The following is a 19,419-nucleotide window of genomic DNA, read 5'->3' as shown; positions in this document are numbered from 1 at the left end:
AGGGATTCGAATCTTGAAGGACATTTGGAGACACATAAATATTTATCTTTGTTGACGTCCTAAGATTTCTTGAAATATTACCCTTGTGAGTAATATTGGGAGAAGTGTAATAAGAGTGCTCATCGAAGGTCCTTTTTCCCAGTTCTTTACCAGGTGACTTTCAGGTGATTGAAGTGTTCCCCCTGGATGTCCCGACAGAGCTATTGTCAGTATCTCTGCCCTGATCTACCTTTCTGTGCATGCCATGTTTGTGATGGGAAACCACGCAGCATCGATTCATTGCCAGATTTCCCCCAGTGCAGTAATATATTATATCCCTGCTGGCGAGTCATTTCCAAAGTAGAATCAACCGGGATTTGAGATGAGGGTCTGGAAGCACACGATAGCATAGAGTGTTTAAAGTAAACGACTTATTTCTTTTGCTGTTTTTCTTCAACTCTAAAGGCTCCAATAAGATGTGATGGATGGAAGTAGTAAAGTAGATTGTTCTAGAATTCATTAAGCTGGAATGGATGGGGCTGAGGGAGGAGGAAAGAAATTGAACCTTAGATAACACTCCCAAGTTTTTCCTGTGGTTACAAACTGCCACTTTAGCTAAACAGCATGTAGAGTAGTAGATCAAGTGTCTGGGTTTGAACTCTTGACTTGATTGTTACCTGATGACACTTTTAGGCCAAGTTACATAACCTATTTACCTATGAAACTGGAAAATCCTAGTACCCATTTCAGAGTTGTGCAGATTAGTTATTCTGAGGTATGTATTAGTAGGTACTTAGTATATATTTAGAATCATACCTAGCTTATAAGTAGATGAGCAGTTGCTGCTGTTAAGTCGCTTCAGTCATGTCCGACTCTGTGCGACCCCAGAGATGACAGCCCACCAGGCTCCCCCGTCCCTGGGATTCTCCAGGCAAGAAAACTGGAGTGGGTTGCCATTTCCTTCTCCAATGCATGTTCTCTCGTAGTACTTTTAAATTATCATTATGTATATGAATAAAGCACATCTTCAGGGCAGTGGGGTTTACACTGAAAAGTAGAGATGAGTTTCTGTTTGACTCTATTCTTTCTTTTTGTAGGGGAGAATGGGGAGTTCTATGATTTTCCTCGTAATCCTTTGTTTTTATATCATTTCTACCTTGCCAAAGATTACTTCACATTTCTGTCATTTATGAAAGAAAACTGCTTGAAAGCTAACACATTAAAACTTAGTGACTTAAAGAGGCAAAATGAAAATGATCCCAGGATTTACTACCTAGTTGTTTACTTGTTTTCTTGTCAAGGGATTTTTGATATTAAGAAAAGTGAGTCTAAAGAGTGTAGGTGTAGAATGCAAAGACAAACTCAAAATGGATTAAAGACCTAAATGTAAGACAAGAAGCTATAACATTCTTAGAGGAAAACATAGGCAGAAACACTTGATGATATAAATCAAAGCAAGATCCTCTATGATCCACCTCCTAGAGTAATGGAAATAAAAACAAAAGTAAACAAGTGGGACCTGATTAAACTTAAAAGCTTTTGCACAGCAAAGGAAACTATAAGCAAGGTGAAAAGATAACCCTCAGAATTAGAGAAAATAATAACAAATGAAACAACTGACAAAGGATTAATTTCCAAAATATACAAGCAGCTCATACAACTCAATGCCAGAAAAACAACCCAATCAAAAAGTGGGAAAAAGACCTAAACAGACATTTCTCCAAAGAAGAAATGCAGATGGCTAACAAACCCAGGAAAAGATACTCAACATCACTCATTATTCAGTTCAGTTGCTAGTCGTGTCCGACTCTTTGCGACCCCATGAATCACAGCACGCCAGGCCTCCCTGTCCATCACCAACTCCCGGAGTTCACTCAGATTCACGTCCATCGAGTCAGTGATGCCATCCAGCCATCTCATCCTCTGTCGTCCCCTTCTCCTCCTGCCCCCAATCCCTCCCAGCATCAGAGTCTTTTCCAATGAGTCAACTCTTCGCATGAGGTGGCCAAAGTACCGGAGTTTCAGCTTTAGCATCATTCCTTCCAAAGAAATCCCAGGGCTGATCTTCAGAATGGACTGGTTGGATCTCCTTGCAGTCCAAGGGACTCTCAAGAGTCTTCTCCAACACCATAGTTCAAAAGCATCAATTCTTCAGCTCTCAGCTTTCTTCACAGTCCAACTCTCACATCCATACATGACCACAGGAAAAACCATAGCCTTGACTAGACGGACCTTTGTTGGCAAAGTAATGTCTCTGCTTTTGAATATGCTCTCTAGGTTGGTCATAACTTTCCTTCCAAGGAGTAAGCGTTTTTTAATTTCATGGCTGCAGTCACCATCTGCAGTGATTTTGGAGCCCCCCAAAATAAAGTCTGACACTGTTTCCACTGTTTCCCTGTCTATTTCCCATGAAGTGATGGGACCGGATGCCATGATCTTCATTTTCTGAATGTTGAGCTTTAAGCCAACTTTTTCCCTCTCCACTTTCACTTTCACCAAGAGGCTTTTTAGTTCCTCTTCACTTTCTGCCATAAGTGTGGTGTCATCTGCATATCTGAGGTTATTGATATTTCTCCTGGCAATCTTGATTCCAGCTTGTGCTTCTTCCAGTCCAGCGTTTCTCATGATGTACTCTGCATAGAAGTTAAATAAGCAGAGTGACAATATACAGCCTTGATGTACTCCTTTTCCTATTTGGAACCAGTCTGTTGTTCCATGTCCAGTTCTAACTGTTGCTTCCTGACCTGCATACAAATTTCTCAAGAGGCAGATCAGGTGGTCTGGTATTCCCATCTCTTTCAGAATTTTCCACAGTTTCTTGTGATCCACACAGTCAAAGGCTTTGGCATAGTCAATAAAGCAGAAATAGATGTTTTTCTGGAACTCTTTTGCTTTTTCCATGATCCAGCAGATATTGGCAATTTGATCTCTGGTTCCTCTGCCTTTTCTAAAACCAGCTTGAACATCAGGAAGTTCACGGTTCACCTATTGCTGAAGCCTGGCTTGGAGAATTTTGAGCATTGCTTTACTAGCATGTGAGATGAGTGCAATTGTGTGGTAGTTTGAGCATTCTTTGGCATTGCCTTTCTTTGGGATTGGAATGAAAACTGACCTTTTCCAGTCCTGTGGCCACTGCTGAGTTTTCCAAATTTGCTGGCATATTGAGTGCAGCACTTTTACAGCATCATCTTTAGGATTTGAAATAGCTCAACTGCAGTTCCATCACCTCCACCAGCTTTGTTTGTAGTGATGCTTTCTAAGGCCCACTTGACTTCACATTCCAGGATGTCTGGCTCTAGGTGAGTGATCACACCATCGTTATTATCTGGGTCGTGAAGATCTTTTTTGTACAGTTTTTCTGTGTGTTCTTGCCACCTCTCAAAATCACAATGAGATATCACCTCACACCCAGTCAGAATGGCCATCATCAAAAAGTCTACAAACAATAAATGCTGGAGGCGTGTGGAGAAAAGGGATTGTTGATGGGAATATAAATTGATACAACACTATGGGAGATGGTATGGACATTCCTTAAAAAAAACTAGGAATAAAACCACCATCAGATCAGATCAGTCGCTCAGTCGTGTCTGACTCTTTGTGACCCCAGGAATCGCAGCACGCCAGGCCTCCCTGTCCATCACCAACTCCCGGAGTTCACTGAGACTCACATCCATCGAGTCAGTGATGCCATCCAGCCATCTCATCCTCTGTCGTCCCCTTCTCCTCTTGCCCCCAATCCCTCCCAGCATCAGAGTCCAATCCCACTCCTAGGCATATACCTCCAGGAAACCAAAATTGAAACAGACAGACGTATCCCATTATTCATTGAAGCACTACTTTCAATAGCTAGAACATGAAAACAATCTAGATGTCCACTGACACATGAATGGATAAAGAAGTTGTGGTACATATACACAGTGGAATATTGCTGCTGCTAAGTCGCTTCAGTTGTATCCAACTCTCTGCGACCCCATAGACGGCAACCCACCAAGCTCCCCTGTCCCTGAGATTCTCCAGGCAAGAACACTGGAGTGGGTTGCCATTTCCTTCTCCAATGCATGAAAGTGAAAAGTGAAAATGAAGTCGTTCAGTCATGTTCGACTCTTAGCGACCCCAAGGACTGCAGCCCACCAGACTCCTCCGTCCATGGGATTTTCCAGTCAAGAGTACTGGAGTGGGGTGCCAATGCCTTATCCCAGTGGAATATCACTCAGCCATAAAAAGGAACACATTTGCGTCAGTTCTGATGAGGTGGATGCGCCTATAACTTATTATACAGAGTTAAGTGAGTCAGAAAGAGAAAGATAAATATCATATTCTAACACACATATATGGAATCTAGAAAAATGCTACTGAACAATTTATTTACAGGGCAGCAATGAAGAAACAGACATAGAGAATAGACTTATAGACATGGGAGAGGGGAGGGTGAGATGTATGGAAAGAGTAACACAGAAACTTATATTACCATATGTAAAATAGATAGCCAATGGGAATTTGCTGTATGGCTCAGGAAACTCAAACAGGGGCTCTGTATCAACCTAGAGGGGTGGGATGGGTGGGGGGAGATGGGAGGGAGTTTCAAAAGGGAGGGGATATATGTGTACCTATGGCTAATTCATGTTGAGGTTTGACAGAAAACACAGTTCTGTAAAGCAGTTATCCTTCAATAAAAAATAAATTAAAAAGGACAAAAAAAAAAGAGTGTTAGGTACAGGGTGAAATGTTCAGAGGGAAGCAGGAAGTATTTTGTTGGCATCACCAAAACACTAGTTTAAAGCAGCCAATATGTGATTAGATCTTTCTCTTCAATTGGTGCCTTCAGTTCCATTCAGTTGCTCAGTAGTGTGCGACTCTTTGCAACCCCATGAACCGCAGCATGCCAGGCCTCCCTGTCCATCACCAACTCCTGGAGTCTACCCAAACCCATGTCCATTGTGTTGGTGATGCCATCAAACCATCTCATCCTCTGTTGTCCCCTTCTCCTCCTGCCCTCAATCTTTCCCAGCATCAGCATCTTTTCAAATGAGTCAGCTCTTTGCATCAGATGGGCAAAGTATTGGAGTTTCAGCTTCAACATCAGTCCCTCCAATGAACACCCAGGACTAATCTCCTTTAGGATGGACTGGTTTGATTTCCTTGCAGTCCAAGGGACTCTCAAGAGTCTTCTCCAAAACAGTTACTTCTGTATTGTCATGTGCCCTCCCCTTCTGGGGTTCATGGGGTTGGAAGCTTGAGTTGCTAATAATGTGATAGATTTCATTTCCCCGAGTTGTACATACTTTTCTTACAATGCAACATTTATGTTCTTCCATTGAGACTTGGGTTCTGTGCTCGCTCTCCTTGTACCTGAACCAAACTAATTAACTTCTGCCTCTACCAAGAGAATGTGGTCACAATAATTTGGTGTGACTTCAGAAGCTAAGTTGTAAAAGGTCATTTGGTTTCTGTTTCTTTCTTTTGGGATATACGACAAAGGAAGCCAGAGTTGCCATGTAGGAAGCATGGCTGCCTTGAAGCTTCCATAGAGAGAGCCTCTCCAGCTGTTCCAGCCCTAACTCTTCAAGTCTCAGCCCAGGTCAAATAAATGAGTGAATAAGACTCTAGCTAATCCCTCCAGCCTCAGAGCAGCACTAGCCAACCTTGATTTCACACTAAGTGCTAAGGAGACTGAAGATGTATATGGAAAATAAATGTAATTGTAGTTTAAGTCAAGTGTTTTGAAAATTAATTTTTATTGATTTTTTTTTGAAATTAATTCACACATCCTAAATTTACCATTTTAAAATGCACAATTCAGTGGTGTTGAGTATTCACAGATTTGTGTAACCATCAGTTCAGTTCAGTTCAGTCGCTCGGTCATGTCCGACTCTTTGTGACCCCATGAATCACAGCACGCCAGGCCTCCCTGTCCATCACCAACTCCCGGAGTTCACCCAGACTCACGTCCATCGAGTCAGTGATGCCATCCAGCCATCTCATCCTCTGTCGTCCTCTGTGTGACCATCACTGCTGTCTAATTCCAGAACATTTTCGTTAACAGAAAAAGAAACCCTTTCTGTTATCTCTTGCTCCTCATTCCCTCATCCTCCTCCTATTCTCTGCTGCTGCTGCTGCTGCTAAGTCGATTCAGTCGTGTCCGACTCTGTTCGACCCCATAGACGGCAGCCCACCAGGCTCCTCTGTCCCTGGGATTCTCCATGCAAGAACACTGGAGTGGGTTGCCATTTACTTCTCCAACGCATGAAAGTGAAAAGTGAAAGTGAAGTCGCTCTAGCAACCGCTAAATCTGTTTTCTATTTCTGTGGATTTGCTTATTTGCATATTCATTTGCCATATCATATGATTTCATTCATGAAATTTTATATGAAGGAAATCATATGATATGTAGTCTTTAGTGGATGACTTCTTTCACTTAATGCAGTGTTTTCAAGGTTTATCCCTGTTGTGTCAGATAGCAATATTTAACTCATTTTTATGGCTGAATAATATCTCATGGTATGGATATACCACATTTTACTTATTCTTATATCCTTTGACAGACGTTTGACTTTTTCATTTTTAGTTATTAGATGTCAAATTATTGGGTCACATGGGAACTGTATGTTCAATATTTTGAGGTATTGCCAAACTATTTCCCAAAGTTACTGCACCACTGTATGTTTCTATCAGTAATATATGGGGATTCCAGTTTTTCCAAAGCTTTGCCAATAATTGTTATTCTATGTCTTTTTTTATTATAACCATCTTAGTGGGTGTGACATGTCTAGTGTGGACATGAAATTGGGCAAACTATGGGAGATGGTGAGGGACAGGGAGGCGTGGCGTGCTGCAGTCCAAGGGGTCATGAAGAATTGAACATGACTGGGCGAATGAACAACAGTGGGTGTGAAGTCAGTAAGATTTGGGGTCATTTGTCACACAGCCATGCTAACTAGAACATCAGTTTGATGGGGAAAAACCCTAAACTGGAAATCAGAAGACATGAGTTCAAGTACCATCTATGCAACTTATAACTTGATCTTTGGCAAGTCCTTGATCCTCTGGGCCTCCTTCTTAAAATTTATATAATGAAACTATTTCTTCCAGTTCTCATTATGTTTTAGTGTATTTTTCTTCTCTATACCATTAAACTCAACCTATCTAAGCGAATGAACAACAGTGGGTGTGAAGTCAGTAAGATTTGGGGTCATTTGTCACACAGCCATGCTAACTAGAACATCAGTTTGATGGGGAAAAACCCTAAACTGGAAATCAGAAGACATGAGTTCAAGTACCATCTATGCAACTTATAACTTGATCTTTGGCAAGTCCTTGATCCTCTGGGCCTCCTTCTTAAAATTTATATAATGAAACTATTTCTTCCAGTTCTCATTATGTTTTAGTGTATTTTTCTTCTCTATACCATTAAACTCAACCTATCTAAGTGTCTATCAAAATTTAGGTAAACTTCCCAATGGACATTTATCTATATCATCAAGGTGAATGTGGATTTAATTTTTAAACAGTTAATTAATATTGATCCAATAATCAAAGTCCAGTGACATATGGCCCTGATTATAGAAAAGACTGATGCCGGGATAAATTTGCCACATTTAAAACTAAGATGAATAAGAATCTTTGTGTAGAGTATTTGGACTTTTTGGTTACCTGAATGACTTGAGCTGCATATATTGACATAGCAGATGATAGATAAATTGATTTATGGTAAGTAAACTCTACAGCTTACATTATCCATTTGGATTCTGTCAGCCTTTGAAAGTAATTCAGGAAACCATTTTATGCTCCATGACAAATACATTGCTAGGGTTGGTTGGAGGGAGGTAAGTTTCCTTTGCATCTTTTAAATGATGTCAGGAATTCAAGGTTATATCTCAGAAAATCATTTAATGTTTTATTGACTATTTAAAACATAAGTGCATTAGAAGGAAATCCATTTTATTTATGTGCGTCAACTCATTTCAAGTCCTTAAACATCATGGTACAGTGTAACCTTCCTTTGATTTTTTAAAAAAAAATATTTTTGTAACTTAAAATGGGAGATAGATCCAGTACATAACACTTACTGGAATTTTGATCTTTTTCACTTAATCTGCCATGTATGCTTTGTCTTTGCCTACACGGTCATTCAGTTGCATTGCTGCTGCTGCTGCTAAATCACTTCAGTCATGTCTGACTCTGTGTGACCCCATAGACAGCAGCCCACCAGGCTCCCACGTACCTGGGATTCTCCAGGCAAGTATTTAAAACAGTACTGTACATAGAATAATTCTATTTGTTAAATGATTAACATTTAATCTTAAAAATTTAAAAATTGCCTATATTACCTAGGTTGTGGTGCAAAATATCAACATTTAGTTATATGTCCAGAGTTTTGTTATCTTCAGTCAGTAATTGTGTACTTGTTATTAATTGTAATTAAAACACTAACTGCACATATTGTTAGAATGTTTAGATTCAGTTCAGTTCAGTTGCTCAGTCATGTCCGACTCTTTGTGGCCTGGTGAACCGCAGCACGCCAGGCCTCCCTGTCCATCACCAACTTCTGGAGTTTATCCAAACCCAAGTCCATTGAGTCAATGATACCATCCAACCATCTCATCCTTTGTCGTCCTTTTCTCCTCCTGCCCTCAATCTTTCCCAGCATCAGGGTCTTTTCAAATGAGTCAGCTTTTCGCATCAGGTGGCCAAAGTATTGGAGTTTCAGCTTCAACATTGGTCCTTCCAAAGAACACCCAGGACTGATCTCCTTTAGGATGGACCGGTTGGATCTTCTTGTAGTCCAAGGGACTCTCAGCAGTCTACTCCAACACCACAGTTCAAAAGCATCAGTTCTTTGGCGCTCAGCTATCTTTATAGTCCAACTCTCACATGCATAGGGGGCTTCCCTATAGCTCAGATGGTAAAGAATCTGCCTGTATGGAGAAGGAAATGGCAACCCACTCCAGTATTCTTGCCTAGAGAATCCTGTGGACAGACGAGCCTGGTGGGTTGCTGTCCATAGTGTCGCACAGAATCAGACACAACAGAAGCGACTTAGCATGCATGCCTTGGAGAAGGTAATAGCAACCCATTCCAGTATTCTTGCCTGGAGAATCCCAGGGACGGAGGAGCCTGGTGGGCTGCTGTCTATGAGGTCGCACAGAGTCAGACACGACTGAAGCAGCTTAGCTGTAGCAGCAGCAGTGCCACAAAGTGAAAATATAGGTCACTAACTACAAACCACCAAACGGTTCCATTTCCACTTAAACCAAGGTCGTACACTTTATAAAGACCTATATATAGAAAACTATAAAACACTGATGAAAGAAATCAAAGAGGACATTAATAGATGGAGAAATATACCATGTTCATGGATTGGAAGAGTCAATATAGTGAAAATGAGTATACTACCCAAAGCAATTTATAGATTCAATGCAATCCCTATCAAGCTACCAACGGTATTCTTCACAGAGCTAGAACAAATAATTTCACAATTTGTATGGAAATACAAAAAACCTCGAATAGCCAAAGCGATCTTGAGAAAGAAGAATGGAACTGGAGGAATCAACCTACCTGACTTCAGGCTGTACTACAAAGCCACAGTTATCAAGACAGTATGGTACTGGCACAAAGACAGAAATATAGATCAATGGAACAAAATAGAAAGCCCAGAGATAAATCTACACACATATGGACACCTTATCTTTGACAAAGGAGGCAAGAATATACAATGGATTAAAGACAATCTCTTTAACAAGTGGTGCTGGGAAAACTGGTCAACCACTTGTAAAAGAATGAAACTAGAACACTTTCTAACACCATACACAAAAATAAACTCAAAATGGATTAAAGATCTAAACATAAGACCAGAAACTATAAAACTCCTAGAGGAGAACATAGGCAAAACACTCTCTGACATACATCACAGCAGGATCCTCTATGACCCACCTCCCAGGATATCGGAAATAAAAGCAAAAATAAACAAATGGGACCTAATTAACCTTAAAAGCTTCTGCACATCAAAGGAAACTATCAGCAAGGTGAAAAGGCAGCCTTCAGAATGGGAGACAATAATAGCAAATGAAGCAACTGACAAACAACTAATCTCAAAAATATACAAGCAACTCCTATAGCTCAACTCCAGAAAAATAAATGACCCAATCAAAAAATGGGCCAAAGAACTAAATAGACATTTCTCCAAAGAAGACATACAGATGGCTAACAAACACATGAAAAGATGCTCAACATCACTCATTATCAGAGAAATGTAAATCAAGACCACTATGAGGTACCATTTCACACCAGTCAGAATGGCTGCGATCCAAAAGTCTACAAATAATAAATGTTGGAGAGGGTGTGGAGAAAAGGGAACCCTCTTACACTGTTGGTGGGAATGCAAACTAGTACAGCCACTATGGAGAACAGCGTGGAGATTCCTTAAAAAACTGGAAATAGAACTGCCTTATGATCCAGCAATCCCACTGCTGGGCATACACACCGAGGAAACCAGAAGGGAAAGAGACACGTGTACCCCAATGTTCATCGCAGCACTGTTTCTAATAGCCAGGACATGGAAGCAACCTAGATGTCCATCAGCAGATGAATGGATAAGAAAGCTGTGGTACATATACACAAGGGAGTATTACTCAGCCATTAAAAATAATTCATTTGAATCAGTTCTAATGAGGTGGATGAAACTGGAGACTATTATACAGAGTGAAGTAAGCCAGAAGGAAAAACATCAATACAGTATACTAACGCATATATATGGAATTTAGAAAGATGATAACAATAACCCTGTGTACAAGACAACAAAAGAGACACTGATGTATGGAACAGTCTTATAGACTCTGTGGGAGAGGGAGAGGGTGGGAAGATTTGGGAGAATGGCATTGAAATATGTAAAATATCATGTATGAAACGAGATGCCAGTCCAGGTTCAATGCACGATACTGGATGCTTGGGGCTAGTGCACTGGGACAACCCAGAGGGATGGTATGGGGAGGGAGGAGGGTTCAGGATGGGGAGCACATGTATACCTGTGATGGATTCATTTTGATATTTGGCAAAACTAATACAATTATGTAAAGTTTAAAAATAAAAAAAAAAAAAAAAAAAAAGAATCTGCCTGTAATGCAGGAGACCCAGCTTCAATTCCTGGGTCAGGAAGATCCCCTGGAGAAGGGAATGGCAACCCATTCTAGTACCCTTGCCTGGAGAATCCCATGGACAAAGGAGCCTGGCGGGCTATAGTCCACAGGGTCACAAAGTGTCAGACACGACTAACACTTCTCACATCCATACATGACTACTGGAAAATCCATAGCCTTGATTGATGGACCTTTGTGAACAAAGTAATGTCTCTGTTTTTAATATGCTGTTTAGGTTGGTTATAACTTTCTTCCAAGGAGTAAGCATCTTTTGACTTCATGGCTGCAATCACCATCTGCAGTGATTTTGGAGTGCAAAAAAATAGCCACTGTTTCCCCATCTATTTGCCATGAAGTGATGGGACTGATGCCATGATGTGTTTTCTGAATGTTGAGCTTTAAGCCAATTTTTTCATTCTCCTCTTTCACTTTCATCAAGAGGCTCTTTAGTTCTTCACTTTCTGCCATAATGGAGTGTTTAAAAAAGGTCAAAATGATCCTACAGATCTGCACAGTACAATGGAATGGCATCAGTATGAGAAGTTGTAGTCAGATGTCCAAGTCCTGCTGAAAATGCCTTTCTAGTGGCAGATCTCTTCTTATGTATCAATTCTGAGAACTGGAGTGAGTCAATCTGAGTGAAATCATAAGTATAGACTCATAATTTATATGTACTTAAAATGACTGAGTAAATCCAGTGAGCAGCACAAGAAGAGATGAGGGCTGTTTCAATTAGCTCCCTGTAGATCATAGAATATGTGTGTCTCTATTCAGTTCTGGATTAGTTGAATTACCTGTAGCCAGGGTGTTGGCTTTTTTATTTTTGTTCAGGGTTGTTCAGGTAACATAGTGTGTTATATTGTACTTCAAAGTATAAAAGAAGTCTTAAAACTAACCCTTGAAAATTTATCCTCTTTCAACTTTGGAGAGATCCAAAATAGAATACACCTGCAAGGGAGTGTAACTGAATTCCATTAAGCAATCACCTGCCAATATTTGAATTTTGAAAGGATGGTATTAAATGTCTTGTTAATTTAACTGTGCTCATAATGCCAAGTTCTGAAGTTCTGCCGAACTAATGTTAAAATAAATATAAAATAACTCAAACTAGCACCAGAGACACATTGAAACATAAATGAAAAACAGCACATGAATCTATGTAGCCTGTTTATATCACCCCAGAGATTTAGATAAAGAAAAACAAACATAACCTTTTCAGCTCTTTCTCACAAGGGAAAAAGAAAATGAAACATTTGATTATAATTGTTTTAATGAGCTGTGATTCAAAATGATGAAGTTGTAATGGTTTGGGTAAAAAATATTCCGTTAATGAGCTTTTATTTCTGTAAAACCTACAAGATATAAAACTCTCTAAGGATAAAGTTTAGTGGAAAAGTAGTGTTTACTTTCTGAAAATTAAAATTCTGAATATTTATCTGCTTTATTTTCAACAAACATACTTATTAATTACCAGTATTACCAGAGAAAAAAAATGTTCTCAAAGAATACAAGCTGTGCAATAGACATAAGATGTTTATGTTACTAGTTTTTGCACAGAACTCTAAGGTATACTTCTTTGCCTGTTTTGGGGAAGTTTCTTAATTTTTTTTATTTTATAATTTATATCTCTTAGTCTACTTATAGACACAAACAGCGTAGTCAAAAAGTTGTTCCACGTGAAACAGTAAAGCTACCATATCCATTTAGAGTAGAACATTGTAAGGTGATACTTGTTTTGGCTATTTACTACTATTTTTTCACTAATGCATGTTTCTAAAATGAACACTCTATCTAAAGGAAAGTTAAATATACGATAAACAAATGTTTACTATTGACGATAACTTTTAACATGATTTATGATAAAATAAAGCAATTTAGGTATTCACATTCAATCATCTTATAAATTGCTAACAACTAAATCTGGCCTAGTTAATTTACCTGCATATTAGAATTATAAGTAGCTGTCAGTGAGAAACAGAAAAGAACGATAACTGTGAAGGACTAATGAAAGAGATTCTATTTAGGGATCGGGAAGTTTGGTGAGTCTGCCACTGAGAGTCCTTGATTTGTTAAGGCATCACTCTAATGGGGCAGTCCCAAACTAAAGTTCATTCTCATCAGTGGAGAAAACAGCTTTTAATTTTGAACTTTTTACACATAGTCAATTCAGTTAACCTATACATTTCAACTGGCTAATGGCAATAATGTACTTGGTGTCTCTCTCTGTCTCTCTCACATGCACATACAGTTATCTTTCTAATCTAGCTTTGTAGTGTGAAATAGAACAATTTGAGAAACAAAGAAGAAAAGGAACCCAATGCTTTGAAACTTCTCTTTTTAACCTAATTTTTTCCCCCTTGTATCTCAGTTTCCCAGGTTTAGGCATACTATCAGACTATGTGTAAATATCAATGTTTAGATATTAAAATGGTTTACTTACAAATCTAACATATTGTGAAAAGGCTGGCAAATATAAAAGGGAATTTTATTAATTCCTTTAGATATGTACATCATGACTCATATGTGAAGAAGTTAGATAATAGACTTGTCTAATTCTTTAAAGGCCAGATAAGGAATAATGGCAATAATAATAATAATAATAATAGCAAAAATGGCTAGTAGTTTTGATTGCTTACTTTATGCTATACTCTGTTCTGAGTACTTTACATGTATTGTCTAGTTTCATCTAATTTATTACAAAAATATTATAAAGTAGGGACTGTTTTAATCCTCATTTTACTAGTGATGAGATTGTGGCACTGAAGAATTGTGTAGCTTGCCTGATGTCAGAAGCACATGTCAAATTAAAATGTCCTAATAGTGGGGAGGATTAATTTGGGGGTTACAAGGCAATTAAGTTAAGCTTTTAGTTACTTTATTGAGCTGAAATAAACTAACAAATGATGTTTTCATTATGTGTTTTTGTTTACTGCATGTGAGTCTATAGATAATTATTTCTAAACTTTCTGAGATAATAATCATTTATTTACTTAACAAATATTTATTGAGTTATTACTAACACCTACCAAGATATTCTAAGTGCTGGCAACAAGCCATGTGCTGAATTTCCTGCCCTAATTGAGCTTATATTCTAGCATTATATTGTACAGATCATTCAGCAACTTGTTTCTCTCATTTTTAGGATTAATCCATACACATATAAATTCTTTTATGTTTTCAATTAGTATATCATTGTAGAAAAATACATCACAACTGATCAATCTCACTACTGGTAAACATTGAGATATTTATCAATTTTGTATTATTGCAAAGGATTTATCTGAGAACATGTCTCGTTCTCAGATATGTCAAAATTTTTGTCTGGTATATATACTTATGTATTGGACTCCAGGTCTTCTGCATTGCTAAAGATTTCTGAGGTAGAAAATCCATTTCTGTAGTTAGCCTTTAGGGAGGGAAGAAGTGAAATGGGATATGGAAAGAAGGGAAATGGATATAGAAAACTTCACATTTATCTGCATTGCTATATTTCTTAAAAATATGACTTGAAAAGATACCCCCAAAGTGGGCAATTGTTAAATTCAAATAAAAAAATGTTAATAGAGCCTTATTATTTTTTTGGTTCCACATTAAAGCAAGTTGAATGTTTTGATTCACCATCTCTTAACTCCAGGGTAATGCTGTATTTTACTGTAACCTGGTCACAGGATACACCCAGATTGCCAATAAGTGCTCCTGAGACTTGGTACTTCTGTCCGGCTTCAGGTTAACTAAGCCTCTTGGGATTTGCCCTTCAGAACAAAGAACATATTTTCTTTAATCTGAGTGAACGTGCGAAATTGTACTTGAGAAACCATAAATGTGAGATTCTATGAGAAGGAGTATAGTGGCTCTTTCCAAAATCATGGCTGGGAAGAAACCAAGACACAGAAAGCAGGTCACTGTATTTGTATTCTGACAAAAATACATATAAAAAAGGATTTGGAATTTGGATAGTCTATATAGGTAGTTATTTTTAATGTCCTTTTGATTTACATGTTTTTTTTAGAAGTCAAATGTAAGCATTTCAATTTCAATATTACAGGTTAATTCAGTTAATTGGAAATATATTCTTTAGTCTTAATCTCTTGGTCATTGAATTTGAAATCAAAATGTGTCTGCTTCTTATTTTCCCTGAAGAATTTTTGAGCAATATATTTCTTGTGAAACATGCAGTCATATCAGTTGATTTTGGGAGTTTTCTTCTTGTTTTTAAGTAAACAGTGTACTCTGAATTCTGACTAAAGAAGTGTGTGTGTGTGTGTGTGTGTGTGTGTGTTTTCCCCCCTCTGGCTTTTTCTTTCTAGGATTTCAATGTGTTGTCCACATCCGGGCTGAAGAACAAATCTGGCCTCACTTCTCTGAGTTTAATGCATTGTATTTTGGAATTAAAGTATTCTTTTTCTCTTATCTATGAATGTTCCCAGAGTTTAATTCTAGGCCATTCCTCTTTCCTTTTTGTGTGTTTTCCCTGAATCAACTGTGACTCATGGTTTTGACTTTCTCTTCCATGTTGATGGCCCTTCTCTTTACAGAACTTCTATTTATAATTTGGTTAGGTTCCAAAAGGTTGGTTTAAGTCTGTTTGCAAAGTGACACTTAAAATGAGTAACTGCTAACACTCTCTCATGGTACTAGGCAGAGTTGATTATTTTTTTCCTCTCTTCTGGCTCATAGCTTTGTTTGAGTCATAAGAGACACTTTTGCTTCGTGTTCCCAGCTTTTGAGGTCTATATCCCAACTGCTTTGGGGACTTGTTCTGTTGATGGACTGCTTCAGGCTAAACATATTAAAATCTGAGATCATTTTCTTTCCAATAAGCAGTGCCTTTCTCCTTTAAAAAAGATATGTACCATTGATGTCAGTGGAACTCAGAGTCTCTGAAATGTCTATGAGAGATGAAGTGAAAGTTACTTAGTTATGTCCAACTCTTTGCGACCCCATGGACTACACAGTTCATGGAATTCTCCAGTCCAAAACACTGGAGTGGGTAGCCATTCCCTTGTCTAGGGGATCTTTTCCAACCCAGGGATTGAACCCAGGTCTCCTGCTTTGTAGGCGGATTTATTACTGCTGAGCCACCAGGGAAGCCCAAGAATATTGGAGTGAATAGCCTATTCCTTCTCCAGCAGATCTTCCCAACCCAGCAATCGAACTGGGGTCTCCTGCATTGCAGGTGGATTCTTTACCAGCTGAGCTACAGGGGAAGCCCAAATGTCTATACCCTCCTATTAATTTTACTTATACATTTATTTATTTATTTTAATCAAATCCTATTGATTCTCCCTCTAAACTTTCTTTGAGGTCTGTTCATTCCTTCTCATAACCACTATGAATAAAGTCTTTTCATAGCTAATCATCATATGCTTTATGGCAGAGTGCTCCCTGCATTCACTATTCCAGAGCTCCGTTTCATATACATATAGCTCCCCACCGCCTCCTGGATTCTTCTTCCTGCAGGACTCTTTTGCATGCCAGTCCTTGGTTTGGTAGCCTATATTGATCCAAAATTTATTACTAGGTAGCTTTCACACTCCTCAAGATGGCACTAAATTGCATAATAATCCGATTTCATACCAAAGGTTGAAATGCATTTTCCTTTTTCCAAAGGGAATCCTGTATTCCATCAAATTAAGGCATTTCCAAATAGACGCAGCCTGCACATTCTCTATTCAAGCGTTTACTTCTTCTGGTACTGGCCCTTATCCAGTACTGGTACTGGATTGCCTTTTCCTTTCTCATCATATAAATCTTGTTGATATTTCCAGATCCAAGTGAAATTTCTCTGTCTCTCTAAATCCTCTTCAACGTCTTCAGTTTTTAGTCATTCCCCATTAAAATACTTTTATTACAGGCAGAATTCAAACTTAAAAGACTTCAAAAGTCCAGCAAAGCTTCAAGAAGTTTAATCTCATCTCATGCTGTCTGGTTTATTTTGACTTTCACTATTGGCTTGATGATTCTTCATTGGAGCTTCAGATATGTCTTATCATCCAGTCTCATACCTTCAATTGCACGTAGAACTTTCCACCTGGTGACCAAAATCTCAAACAACTGTTACATTTGGCGTATTTTTATGCAGTCTTTTTTTTTTTTTTTAATGTACTTTCATGTGTTTAGTATTTGTATATCCATAATGTTAGGTAAAATTTTAAACAAAACTTTTAATGGCTTTTCAATGGCTTTTGAATATTTTATAACATAAAATATTGCCTACATTCAACTATAATTATATACCCTTATGAAAAGGTAAAAAGCTGGGACATTGAAAGATGAACTCCCCAGGTCAGTAGGTGCCTAACATGCTACTGGAGATCAGTGGACAAATAACTCCAGAAAGAATGAAGGGATGGAGCCAAAGCAAAAACAACACGCAGCTGTGGATGTAACTGGTGATAGAAGCAAGGTCTGATGCTGTAAAGAACAATATTACATAGGAACCTGGAATGTTAGTTCCATGAATCAAGGCAAATTGGAAGTGGTCAAAGAGGAGATGACAGAAGTGAATGTCAACATTCTAAAATCAATGAACTAAGATGGACTAGAATAGATGAATTTAACTCAGATGACCAGTATATCTACTAATGTGGGCAAGAACCCCTTAGAAGAAATGGAGTAGCCATCAGAGTCAACAAAAGAGTCTGAATGCAGTTCAGTTCAGTTCAGTCGCTCAGTCATGTCTGACTCTGCGACTCCATGAATCACAGCACACCAGGCCTCCCTGTCCATCACCAACTCCCGGAGTTCACTCAAACTCACATCCATTGAGTCAGTGATGCCATCCAGCCATCTCATCCTCTGTCGTCCCCTTCTCCTCCTGCCCCTAATCCCTCCCAACATCAGAGTCTTCCAATGAGTCAGCTCTTCGCATGAGGTGGCCAAAGTGCTGGAGTTTCAGCTTTAGCATCATTCCTTCCAAAGAAATCCCAGGGTTGATCTCCTTCAGTATGGACTGGTTGGATCTCCTTGCAGTCCAAGGAACTCTCAAGAGTCTTCTCCAACACCACAGTTCAAAAGCATCAATTCTTCGGCACTCAGCTTTCTTTATAGTCCAACTCTCACATCCATATATGACCACAGAAAAACCATAGCCTTGACTAGACGGACCTTTGTTGGCAAAGTAATGTCTCTGCTTTTGAATATGCTATCTAGGTTGGTCATAAATTTTCTTCCAAGGAGTAAGCATCTTTTAATTTCATGCAGTACTTGGATGTAATCTCAAAAACGGCAGAATGATCTCTGTTTGTTTCCAAGGCAAACCATTCAATATCATGGTAATCCAAGTCTATGCCCCGACCAGTAGCACTGAAGAAGCTGAAGTTGAATGGTTCTATGAAGACCTACAAGACCTTTTAGAACTAACACCCAAAAAAGATGTCCTTTTCATTATAGGGGACAGGAATGCAAAAGTAGGAAGTCAAGAAACACCAGGGGAAACAGGCAAATTTGGCCTTGGAGTACAGAATGAAGCAGGGCAAAGGCTAAGAGTTCTGCCAAGAGAATGCACTGATCATAGCAAACACCCTCTTCCAACAACACAAGGGAAGACTCTACACATGGACATCACCAGATGGTCAACACCGAAATCAGATTGATTTACATTTTTGCAGCCAAAGATGGAGAAGCTCTACACAGTCAAAAAAAAAAACAAAAAAAAAACAAGACTGGGAGCTGACTGTGGCTCAGATCACGAACTCCTTATTGCCAAATTCAGACTTAAATTGAAGAAAATGGGGAAAACCACTAGACCATTCAGATGACCTAAATAAATTCCCTTATGATTATACAGTGAAAGTAAGAAATAGATTTAAGGGTCTAGATCTGATAGACAGAGTGCCTGATGAACTATGGGTGGAAGTTTGTGATGTTGTACAGGAGACAGGAATCAAGACCATCCCCAAGAAAAAGAAATGCAAAAAAGCAAAAATGGCTGTCTGAGGAAGCCTTACAAATAGCTTTGAAAATAAGAGAAGCTAAAAGCAAAGGAGAAAAGGAAAGATATACCCATTTGAATGCAAAGTTCCAAAGAAGAGCAAGGAGGGATAAGAATGCCTTCCTTAGTGATCAATGCAAAGAAATAGGGGAAAACAATAGAATGGGAAAGACTAGAGATCTCTTTAAGAAAATTAGAGATACCAAGGGAACATTTCATGCAAAGATGTGCTCAATAAAAGACAGAAACGGTATGGACCTAACAGAAGCAGAATATGTTAAGAAGAGGTGGCAAGAATACACAGAAGCACTATACAAAAAAGATCTTCATGACCCAGATAATCACAATGGCGTGATCACTCACATACACCTAGAG

The 19,419-nt window shown here is 38.7% G+C and overlaps 1 protein-coding gene across 26 annotated transcripts in view; it reads left to right on the top strand.

Annotated features, from left to right (window-relative positions):
- Positions 1–19,419, top strand: part of LOC147369947 (uncharacterized) — a 779,924-nt gene that overhangs the window by 164,429 nt on the left and 596,076 nt on the right. The window lies entirely within an intron of this gene.

This window comes from Bos grunniens, chromosome 7 (genome assembly GCF_055505025.1).
Source record: "Bos grunniens cultivar Pamir isolate PY7600 chromosome 7, Bosgru_T2T1.0, whole genome shotgun sequence".
Classification (NCBI taxonomy): Eukaryota; Metazoa; Chordata; class Mammalia; order Artiodactyla; family Bovidae; genus Bos; species Bos grunniens.
Note: the sequence above shows the minus strand (reverse complement) of the source record. Positions and strands in the feature narration are given on the sequence as shown.